The sequence below is a fragment of the Bombus flavifrons genome, chromosome 10 (assembly GCF_040668555.2).
Source record: "Bombus flavifrons isolate JBK064 chromosome 10, iyBomFlav1_principal, whole genome shotgun sequence".
NCBI classification, from domain to species: Eukaryota; Metazoa; Arthropoda; class Insecta; order Hymenoptera; family Apidae; genus Bombus; species Bombus flavifrons.
Window position 1 is genome coordinate 853247 of NC_138451.1, and position 13058 is coordinate 866304.

The window sequence follows — 13058 nt, forward strand, 5'->3', positions numbered from 1 at the left end:
GAACAATTACAATGGGACTGGGTGACTACAATTGTTTAATTACAGCTATGGTAGATTTTGGATTACAATGTTACGGGATTTTCCCAAAATTCCAAAGGGAAGGCTCCGGTGTTCTTTCATCTCCGACACATACATACGTGTATCTTGAACGTTATACTTACTTTGCATGTATCATCTTTAATGTATGATATGTGCATAAAGATCTTGTTAAAATGGCTTGTTAAAATCATACTTACACATCTGTAATTTCGACCAATCGCGGGGAGACGCAATCGCGAGGAGAGACGTCAACGGGAGTCGTAAATTCCCGTTACGATTATACTAATCGACACCACGAGTTGATCGATCCCCTGATTTCCGTTAGGATAATAAGGGTGATTAAGTTTATATAACACTGTGATTCACAGAATTATAAAAATATATATTTCCAACACTTAGACTACACTGTTGAGTAGATATAAACCGTCCATAACAACTTGTCGCACGAAGATGAGATAGATATGAATAGTAGAGCAAGGCTCGTACAGTCGAATTTCGTATGTTAGTGGACGTAGCACTAGAGGATACTTGATAGACGTTAGATTTTGATGCTAGACTTCGACGTTGTAGTATGTAGAAGAAGTAAGTTGACTTGACCTAGCGATGTTGACGAAAAGTTGACTTGATCCTCCTGATGTAGCAGGAGAAGTCGTTGACTTGACCCTCCTAGTCTCGTAGGAGAAATGGTTGACTTGACCCTCTTAGTGTCGTAGGAGAAGTGATGAGTAGGAAGCCTCCTACCAACGTGGTTCGTGAGTGACCATGTGCATGGGAAAACCCAGCTTGTTCTATTAAATAGCTATTCGGTTTTTCCTAATGGGTGCGTACCCGCTTTCTCCGTGTTTTTAATTGCGCCTAATAAACCCAAGGACGTCTCTAAAAACCAGATGTGTTTCGAAAATATTTTTAGCCTTAAGAAATCTTTCAGGACAACGGATTGAATGAAGATACATGTGTACACAATGAAAGAGAAAAGTTATGGTTGGTCCTTAGGTTTATTGAGGGTCGAAATGACGTTACGCAGGCCATCGGCTGCCCGGTCGCGAGAGCTGCAGCGCCGATGTTTTAGGCGACGTAACAACATCTATCAATTTTATAATAATCAATCTTAAAATACAAATACTATACGTTTATATTCTTATATATTCATGGAAGGATGTGCGCAGGTACCACGCTGTACTGCTGAGTTGTAGCCAATCAACGAGCAGTGATGTAAGCAAGTCGAGATAATAACGGTTGACCGACACGAGGCACTGCGCAGTCGTTCTGTGGATTCCCACATGGTTAGTAGTGCGTTGGTTGAAGGTTGCCTACAATGTGGATATATATCAGTTAGTAATGAATGCTAAACAAAGAATTACAAAGTTAATCTGTTAAATTTTGATAGAAGAGAATGTACAAATACAAAAGATGTAACACTTGATCGACCATTGATTTATTTAAGGTAAATATTTTATATATGTTTATACAACTAAAGATTTTGCTTAAGTTATTCTAATATGAAACAGATATGTTTTATGTAATTTATTATTGGAGTATACCGAATATATCAAACCATATGTATCAGAGATAAATAGAAGAGACTAGAATAGAAGGGATACGGAATTTATGTTCTTAATTCAATCATATTTTTATGAACTGTGTAGATAGGTTCGTACTTTTATATCTAATATTAATACAGGACTACCTAGGAATATGAACAGAACCGAAGAAAATTAAGCAATAAAATACGTGTTTGTGATTATTAATATGGGCCTACGTGACGATCGATAACGATCAACTTTGCAATTTTCATAGTTCAGTTTGTGATGCGATATACGAAATTTATTTAATTTCTATCCTTATTGACACAAGATAATAGGTTTCAAAGTTTCATTTTTAAATGTAAAATATTTTCTTTTTCCTCCTTTTTTAATTAAAAGTTACAAATTTGCCATATTATCGTAGTACCTTTTTACCACGTTTCGTCATACTATGTAACAGCAACAAAATTTCTTGTCTATAAAAAATGAAAAGACATCGCAATGTAAATATTATATTAACAGGAAATACGTTCAAACAGTGCCTAAAGTCATAAAGCGGTATAGGCTAAACTTCAGGTGTCTATGAAAATTGTATATATTTGCATGTATGTATATATATATTTATATGCTCTTCTTATATCATAGTCTTGTAAAATTTCCCAGTAAAATTATAATATCAATTTGTTTATGTTGCAGAATAAATAAAGGTAGCACCCATGTATAGATGTATGTATAGATTCTTATGGAATCAGAAGATTGAACTGCCAAGATTGTTTCAAATGTATTCCAGCAGTAGTTAATGATATCCATATTGCTCATATATCACTGTTACATTTCATAAATTAAATTGTGAGTATAGACATAAAATTGCATTAAATATGAAATAACAGGTAGGAAGCCACTAATATTGATACATAGATTTTAAAGCACATAGTTACTTATATATACAAACAACAATTTTTCGATACGTTAATATATGTTAAACTTATCTTTATTTATATTAATATTAATATGCGATAAGCAAGCACTGAAGTATTGAACATTTGTTTGCTCTTCTACTTTTGTCATAACTTATATGTACAATTATTATTATTATCAAATGTACAATAATATACACCTTCATTAATTGTAAAAACTTTTGACCCGCCAAAAATTGTATCAACTGAAATTATATTTTAACAATCCAAAATATGTAAAGCGCTGATAGATTACTTTGTTTAAATATGTCGACATTTCTTTTATAAATGTAAAAATATTACAACATTGCAATGTTGATCTTGAGAATGTTCTCTTTTTATGTAGATCAGATCGCTTTAAAATTATTTTTTTCTGTATATTCTGAAACCTTGATTATGGAGTTCGTTAAGATTTTAAGAACAGGACCAATTTGATTGATCAGTGATTAACAGAAGAGTGTGCTTTAATCATGTATGTTAGATAACAATCCGTTAAAATGTTTTAGCAAGTAAAACAAGATATACTTTGAGAATATTTTGCGAAATTCTGAATATTGTAGCTATAAATACATTTATAATTTATCAATAAATCACGCTATAAAGGTTATACAATTTTTTATTTTAATGTTGTAAGTTATTTGTTTTTATCAAAATTTTCTTATTTAAGAGCATTTGATGAAATTCAAACAAATAATGACAAAATATTGTAACATTTTAACTTAATTGTATGCATTAAATATATAGTTCAATACAGTATTCTTATTAAATAATCATGTTTCAATTTTAATTTTTGCATTTATCTAACTTCCTTTAATTTCTTAGGGTGCTCAAAGTCTTTGGATTTCCAGAAACTTCTGCATGGATTTCGTGTGATTCAATTAAACCTATTCTCCTGTAAGGTAAATCATTATAAATCTTCTATTACGTTGGTATGGTGAATCTTTTTTTATTATCTTTATTACGAAATGCATGTAATCATGCGTTCTCCTTTTTATTGTAACGAATTTAAATGATGTACTGCGTGCCTTTACCAATGAATATTTACAAACGGCCACGATGCTGCTCGATGCGATAAGTACTGTATTAAAAATATAATTGAAAACATCGGACCAGCGGAGTGAGTTCTTTATTTATAACGTGCCGCCTGCATATAGAAAAGAGTAAAGATCCCCGTGGCCTTGTCGCGGATAGCGGTTGAACTCCTATTTGAAATTGTTTGTGTCATGCAACCCAATTGTTAACGCCAACCGTCGCAACCTTGCTTTCGGATGTTAATCGCGTCATTTCATTTAGCGAATGTTTTCCTTTTCCTCTTCGGGTAACTAATTAGTTACTCGATTTTATTTATTTTTTTTCTTTTGAATTCTTTGGTATATACTTTACATAAATATAACGTATTCCTAAAAATCGTTCTCCATGTCCAACGCTTCTGTAATATGTTCACTGTGATGTCCTGCACCTTCGTAATATGTCCAGTGTGATGTCATGCGCCTTCGTAATATGTCCAGTGTGATGTCATGCGCCTTCGTAATATGTCCAGTGTGATGACCTGCACCTTCGTAATACGTCCAGTGTGATGTCTTGCGCCTTCGTAATACACCGAACGTAGTAATACGATCCAACAAACTGAGATTCATCCGTGTACGGAATCGAAAATGATCTGTCGTGTCATTACGGTCTGTCTGCTAACTCACAGAATGCAACTAGCACTTTGAATACAGATTATAACGCTACTAATTTTAGTTCTCTTTCATTTCCTTGCTTGTCAAACCTCCGAACAAAATCTCGTTGTTGAAATGGACCCTTGAATGGTAAGTAATATCAGTTACGTCGAGCCTAATGTTGAAAAAAACTCAATATTTTAGTTGCACACGAGGACGTGTGATACTCAGGATGGCCGTGCCGGAGATGAAAGAACACCGGAGCCTTTGGAATTTTGGATAGTCCCGCAACATTGTAATCTAGAGTCTACCATAGCTGCAATTAAACAATTGTAGTTATTCAATTCTATTGTAATTGTTCGAGACTTGTGATAGTGAGCTTAGGCTCTAGGCGAAAACCAGTCGCCCGACGAGGCCGCGGTCACGGGATGAACGCTTTGTCTGGCAGAGGCATGCAGTAATTCTATAGCTCTCCTTAAAAAGGAAATAGTCGTAACACTTGACAGTAAACATTCCAACGGTCTCTATCCCGTAGATCGCAACTTGCAGACCCTATTCTTCGAGTAAGATAATTGCCAGATGATAGAATTACTCCATTCCTATGTTAGGTAAAAACGTTCATCCCGTGACCGCGGCTACGTTCAGCGACTTTTTGTCGCCTCGAGCCCAACAATTATATATTACAATATACAACAATTATAATCGTATTAAGTTATAGAGGTTAAAATATTGGGGGTTTTCCGAAGAATTCCAAAGGAAGGCCCCGGTGTCCTTTCATCTCCGACATATATATGTCGGGTTTACATTAGAATTAGGGTTAGGGGCGTGAAACGAATCTTCATTTGGATTACACATTGTCGTTATGCAATAGAGAAGACATTGACTAGTGCAAATACGATTATTATAGAATTGGACAAGTAACCGTGGTAATTAGATACTCGAGAAACTAATGACAATGATCCTAGGTTCAATAATGAATCCGCGGTCAACGGGATGATAGATGTACATGCTCACAAAATCTAAGTCGGACTCTTTGTTAATAAAATGCGTAATATTCACTGGTCGTAAGGCGTTACTCTTTTCGTCGATGAGATCGCAAGAAAGAATGAATTTCCGTCCCGATGATGTCACGGAGGAAAACTATAATGGGGTGTGGCCAAGGACACGAGATCATCGGATTCGTCGAGGAAAGCCTTCGTTCGGAAAGTGAAGGAAATTGATATTTCTGTTAATTGGTCAATTTCCATGTTGGTGGTTAGAGAAGGATGCTAGCCGCCCTTGAGGAAAAATTGCTAGCGTGAGGCGTCGTTCGTGAGAAAAATAGATTTCCCCTATCTTCCCGTAGTTCGGACAAAGACTGTTTGTCTGTTTGAAGAACTTTAGTTAACTAAATGCTAAGATTTGTAGCGGAGCCTCAGGCTAGCTGCACATGTACTGTGGAGATGCGTCGACATCTGGTAATCATCTTACCCGAAGAATAGCTTCTACGTGTGGCGAGCCATGGAACAGAAACCGTTGGAATGTTTACTGTCGAGTGCACCTACAAATATATCATAACAAATATTGTACAACAAAATCGAGCTCTTGTACAAATGAATTTTTATGAATATTTCGTAAGATTGCAAGCATCGAAATAATAGAAAAGATTTCAATAATTTTCTAACTATCGCGATTGAAAATAACAATGAGAAGGAACATATAGCTGGAGTTATCAGAAAAATCAACCATAAGCTCCAGGTAACGGTTGTAGTATGTCCATCGTACAATTTATTCCAACAACCTTGTAAAGAAGATAGAGTTACGCTGGTGCGTATGTGTAAGATAAGTAAGTGACTGATCTACGGGTGTAAACCCAGTCAAAGAATGCTGACTGCTTGAAAGATGGAAGATCAGTGAAGTTCGGTGATGATGTTGTGGCGGAGGAAAGTTAAGGATGGGTGTGTCTAGCGCACGGGACCATCGGATTTGTTGGTGACGATTTTGGCTAAGAGAGTAAGGGAAATAGGCTTCGTTGTTAATTGGTTATTTGCTATGGTGGTGGGTGAGGAAGGATGCTAACCGCCCTCGAGATAAAGTCGCTAGTGGGAGGCCGCATACGTGAGAAAAGGCAACTTTCCCGTGTCAACCCGTGTTGGACAATAAAGTTTAGGAAACAATGCAGAGAAATTCGGTTCGAAGGACCTCGACTAGGAAATTGCTGAGATTTATGGAGGGTACTTGAGAATATTGAGGGCACGCAGTAAGGGCGAGCGGACATCTGGTTACTATCTTGTCCGCGGTGTGTGGCCTGGTCTAGGTAGAGTGTCGCCCAACGTAACAACGGGTGTAAACCCGGTCAAAGGATGTTGACTGCTTGAAAGATGGAAGATCAGTGAAGTTCGGTGATGATGCTGTGGCGGGGGAAAGATAAGGATCTGTGTGTCTAGCGCAGGGGACCATCGGATTTGTTGGTGACGATTTTGGCTAAGAGAGTGAGGGAAATAGGTTTCGTTGTTAATTGGTTATTTGCTATGGTGGTGGGTGAGGAAGGATGCTAACCGCCCGAGATAAAGTCGAAAGAATATCTGTTCGGTTTGAAGGACCTCGACTAGGAAATTCCTGAGATAAGGGTACTTGAGGCTATTGAGGGTACGCAGTAAGGATCCAAAGACATCTGGCTGCCATCTTGCCCGCGGTGTATGGTCTGGTTTAGTCAGAGTGTTGCCCGACGCAACACGATCATACTTCATAATCTTACGCCATTTAAATCTATTATATTAATTATCATTTCGGAGTCAATATTAAATACTGTTGTGTTGTCAATTAATACAAAACCATTATCGTTATTCAGTTAAAAGCAAAATAAACAACGACTAAAACAAAAACAAAACACGATAAACAGTCTTAGCAGGATGAGTCGTTGTTATTAAAGACGTTTTTAATCTTTCATTTTTTATGTAGCTAAACTTTATCTAGTTACATTTTTTTACTTTCTATATTCTGTCCCACATAACCTTTTTTTTGTACGTGGAGAAATATTCATGGACACTCCGCTGTTTTAACAATCGTGTAACAGCAGAGTAGTGTCGGACTCCTACCGACTAAAACTCCACGATGACCATCGACCACGATGACAAAAATGCTCCAGGAACCTCTTATGAAATAACTTCTGTTGCACCCCCTTCTCCATCGTCTTATCCTACAAGGGTGAGAATTTTCTCTCACTTTCTACTGGCTCCTTCGCGAGTCTCCCGCAGGGAGGACTTGCTTATGTAAGTCTATGGGGGCTGGCAAACCCACGTTTCCGCAGCCAGGGAGGACCGTCGGGTCAAGCGTCCCGCTTACGTGAAACCTCTATGTACATCGCAGGGAAGGTCGCCGGGAGTGTAAGGCGCTTAAGTGCGGTTACACTCTCTCTACGTGGCCTTGAGTAGTAGCGCACCCACGATCCTGATGCCGAGGATGGGACCGTCGGGATATGTTTCCAGATACAAAAGTACCATGAGGCCCCCGCTTACGTGAGTCTCATCTGGAACTGCCGAGCACGGTTAGCAGGTCGCACGTCTGTTGACGGTCTAGTCCAAACTCTATACACTGAAGGAAAACCCACATCAATATGTTTTATCAACACTGGTAAGCGAATCTGTCATATTACAAACGCAAAAGAAAAACCAGACAAATTAAGTCAAATCAATAAATTTGCAGAAATAATACGTACCAAACATACTGATCCAGAACTTCGAGAACCCCTTGAGAAAATCCTTATCATTTACCTAGACGTTTTTCACATGGAAACGGACTCACTACTGTAATATCGGGAACATATATATATAATTATTATTCTCGATTATTATTGATGATGTTGATTTATTTACAATAAATGGATTGTACAGATGTTGATTGAACAGAAGAACGATGGTTGTTTAACGTGAACTAATCACAATAACGTGCTATAATCCAGACAACTCAATAGTTAACTCGCAATTCTCGTCACAACGGATCCAACGCGCTCTCTCACGCGGACCACACTCTCACGACAGCGTTAGCAACACTATCTCGACAACGCAACTCGCACTCTCTGACTTCTCGATTCCCACTCTCTGGCTTCTCCACCGGCACTGCCTGTTCTAGCATCCTTTTGTTTTTTCTTAGACCCACCACGCACATGTCCCGCAGACACTCATGGACAGGGTCACGTAGGCCTTTTCTACGAAACTGTTCAATTGAAGGACCGACGATACATTGATGGACCCGACGACGCCTCAGCTTTCGCGACATTGTTTATGGTTTACCCGATATCTTTTAGGCCTTTCGTCCACGATACTACACTACCATGCACCAACCTAATCGAACGTGCAATCATACTCAAAACAGACAAACCTATAAACATCAAATCTTATAGACCTACCGAATGTCATAAAAAAGAAATTGAAATTCAAATCAACGACATGTTAAACGAACAAATTATAAAACCATCGGATAGTCCATTCAACGCGCCAATTTGGGTAGTCCCAAAGAAGTTAGACGCATCAGGTAAACTAAATTTTAGAAAAATAAGCGAGCAAACAGATGAAGACGCGTATCCTCTACCAAATTCGGACGAAATACTCGATCACTCAGGCAAAGGTAAATTTTTCTCAGTCCTAGACCTCTCGTCAGGATTTCACCAGATACCTGTGGAACAAAAGTCTAAAATACATACTGCATTCTCAACGCCACAAGGACACTTCCACTACAATCGCATCAGTTCTGCCTGAACAGCCGTGCTATACAGACGTGAGAAACTGTCCTTCAGTGAAAGTGCGACAAGCAATGAATTTATGTGAACGAAAAGACAACAAACAATGGCAAATGATAAAGCTACAAAATGCAACAGCAAATACCACCAATCAAAATAGCAAACAAAGGTTAAACATATTACATAATTAAAGCTACAAAAAAATGGAAACGATGCAAAACCAAGAAGAAAACAGCTACGATGACGAACTATCATATCAAGATGAACACTGGAAGATAGCAACAGCGCACAAAAAGCGTAAAATAATACCAAGCACAAGCACAACCATGAAAATTTCAGATACAGGAAAACAACAATGGCTACAAGACATCCCACTCCCATCAAGAAATAGATACGGACCCAAAAGAAAGGGCACAACTCATATCGTTAAACCACCACCGATTTACATAGATGTCCGAATAATGGATCCCCTAATCGAATTATTGAACTCACGTGCTGCAAAAGAAAACTACAGTATAAAGGAATTAAAACTAGAACAAGTAAAAGTACAAACAAAAACTCCAGAAATCTTTAGAAAAGTGCCGCAAGCATTAAAGGAGAAAAACGCTGGGTACTATACATACCAGCTCGAAACAGAAAAAAGCTGCAAAATAGTAATTAGAGGACTACACCCAAGGACAAACACAAAAAATATATGTCAGGAATTAGCAGAAATCGAACTCCAAGCAAGAACAATAAATAGTATAACCAGATATGATACGAAACAGCCATTGCAACTACTTCTAATAAAACTTGAACCCAAAGCTAATAACAAAGAAATCTTTGACATTAAAAAAAATCCTAAACACAATAGTAACAATTGAACCACTTCGTTATAAAAGGGCATACCGCAATGCATACGGTACCATCAATACGCACACACGAAAAACTACTGCAACAGAAACTCGGCGTGTTTCAAATGAGCAGAAAACAACCTAACAACAAACTGCCCATGCAAAAGAAAGATAGACGAAATAAAATGCTATCATTGTAATGGAAACCACCCAACAATAGAGAAAGTAAAGTTTATACCAGATCACTAATTTGGGTTCAGAAACACACACTCCACGATAGAGGAAATTCACAGGCTCGTCAACGAAATTTTACTAGCAATAGAAAAGAAACAATACCGTTCAGCCCTCTTCATGGACATTGAGAAAGCATTTGATAAAGTAAACCATAAAGCCACTTACAAACAATCAAAAAACACTTCCCGCAACAAATCCACTACTCACTCAAATCATACTTAAGAATACAGAATCTTTGAGATACTTAATCATTAGAATCATACTTGAGATACAGAATCTTTGTAGTAAAAATAAAGGATGTACCAGGTATGTAAATATGAAACCGGAATTTTTGTATAGAAAATACACGTTTATTGTATGAAAATGATTAAAAATATTTTATTCGAAGTATTGCCCATCGCTAGCTATACATTTTTCCCACCTGTCTGGCAATTGGTGAATGCCACGCTGCATTCACTGCATGCTGCTGTGCAAAATACAGCTGCAGACGCTCTATCTCGATTGTATCCTATCTCCAATGAAGAAATTCAATCCGTATCATTCGATCAAGGACACCCAGACTATTGTGATGACCATATCGACTGGAAAACTAATACAACCCTAGTTCCATTAACTCAAAAACCTAACAAACCACACTTTAAACAAATCACAAACCGAACTAGGGGACTTTAACGAACAACACTGGTTATATAAATTAACTAATCACTTTACGAAATGCCAAACTGAATTCTTACAAATAGGAATGGACGACAATAGCTCCAGCACGTTAAACAAGTAAATATTCAACTTATGTTAAGATTCTTGACAACGAGATTCCCTCAAATTAAACTAATATCTGGACAAGATCCAACAGTACACTACAATAATAAACGGAAACAAAAAATACTACGCGAAAACAATAATGAAATCGTAGGACACTTAGGTCCACACCGCACCGTGAAACGAGTACAAGAGCACCATCACTGGACAAATCTAGAACAACGCGTCACAGAATATATACGAGACATGCCAATGAGAGAAATTGAACCATATCAGAGCAAAAGAGCAACCCGTAATAACTGATACATTCGTTAACCCTAATGACACAGAAATCTCCAAAACCTAACGCATCAACTCAAGTTGTTATTACACTATAGAAGCAAACGCGTACACTATAGAAGCAACGTCATAGGCTCAGTATCTAAAACTCTATTCGGAACTCTCCTCGAAAAAGATTTAGAACTTATTAACGAAAATATTAATACATCATTTGACTCCAACAACAAAATAAAAACGGTCCACAGTAACCAAGCCGCATATCAAACACGTACTAGACGATACTAAGACGAATCAACTCGAAAACCTTACCAACGACATACGCAAAGTTGAAAACTATAAAGAGAAAAACGAAATATTGATCTCTATACTAATTCAGACTGAACCTACCATATCGGAGCTCCATATTAACATCGACGAAATTTTTAACACTATCGTATCAGGAAATATAAGGAATCATAACCCCGTAAATTATAGAACCTAAACAATTCTTAACAACACTCGACCAAATAACGCAACAAAACTTTAGGAGTAATCATATCGGTCTTTCAGTTCAAAACTTTCTACTAATTCTAGATCTAAGTAAACTAAAATTATGGACAAATGATAACAAACTTATATATACGATAACTGTACCACTTTTAGAAGACAACGAATGGGAAATAACAAACATTTATCCGATACCTTTCAAGCAAAACTCTGTACTTATCGCACCTGTAGTAGAAACTGATCTAATACTAACCAACTTAGAACAATACACCTTTGTCGATAGCCACTACTTAAATAAATATTGTAAACGAACGACAATCATCACCATTTGTAAGAGAACTCAACCAAGTCAAGATAGAATTAGTTCACCTGAATGTAGAATCGGATTATCAGACAGACAGACTAGAACAGTCTGATTAACAGACAGTCAAAACTTGCCCAACTGCTGTATTCAAGCTGAAACAATTGATGTTCGTACCTTTACAGACTGAAAATTATTATATCGTGTTTGCCGCGAGTTCCCGCTCGTGAGCATAAGGCTAGTTGTAATAATAGTTGGTTAGAGGTAGATGTGTCATAACGTGGGTGGAATTAGTTTAAAGAAAACATGAGAAATATCAATTGTTAACGAGAGAGATAGTGATGGATAATTCCCATTTGAGGTGAAATAAGTGGCGGAATATTGGAGTGTCTAGGAGAATAGGTAGGATCCAGTGAAAGAATTAGGGTGTCATGGTTACGTACAGTGATTTTAGCTTATTTTTGACTTGAATAAGATGAGAGGGTTTAGCGGATGCGAGAAGTCCCAGGCTAAATTGGAAGGCATAGCGGGGCTAAAATCGATATAATTTTAATGTTACTGAGTGAGTAAGCGTTTAGTGGATTTTAATTAAAATTAAAGTTAGCTAAATTAATATTAAGCTAATCTATTGGCTAAATTAAAGCAAATAGAAATTAGAATTTGACTAGAATGGAAATTGAAATAAAGTGTAATTACGGTTCTGGAACTATAACGAATGAATAACTACGAGTCACATGTTAAGGTGGACGTAGGTCATAGACAGAAAGATAGGATAGATAATAAAGTCAACGTGTAATTAAAATAAATATCTAATTTTATATTAAATATCAATTATGTATACAGTTTGAATATTCTTATATTAAATGCCGATGTTTAGAATTTAAATAGTCGTAGTTCATTGTTAAAGAAAGACCAATTTGGGCAATGGCCATGTAAGATGCGATTTTGATAGCATTAGGTGGGTTTGGTGGTCCGGGCCTAAGATAAAAATAAAATAAAATGAAATAAATATAATAAATATAACAAAGATAATAAATTGATAGTTATAGAAAGAAGCTGTCGTTAAAGTATAGTAAGATATAGTAAGATTAGTGAAATCATAATGTTAATTGATGTAGGTTTGGGGTTGATAATTAATCGATTTACACAGATTCGATTTTTCTCTCTATATTTCTCTGCCTCGTACAACACGTCCTAACACACAGGATACACTTAGTCAATTAACACGTAGTCAACTTCGAAGACAAAAGAGCGTCGTTAGAAGTCGTAT

The 13058-nt window shown here is 36.9% G+C and overlaps 1 long non-coding RNA gene across 1 annotated transcript; it reads left to right on the top strand.

Annotated features, from left to right (window-relative positions):
• Window positions 1–1315: 1315 nt before the first annotated feature.
• LOC138184442 (uncharacterized) lies at window positions 1316–3448 on the top strand. The gene is made up of 3 exons (XR_011174318.1): window positions 1316–1483; window positions 2259–2411; window positions 3341–3448. It is a non-coding gene; the product is annotated as an uncharacterized LOC138184442 (long non-coding RNA).
• Window positions 3449–13058: the final 9610 nt, after the last annotated feature.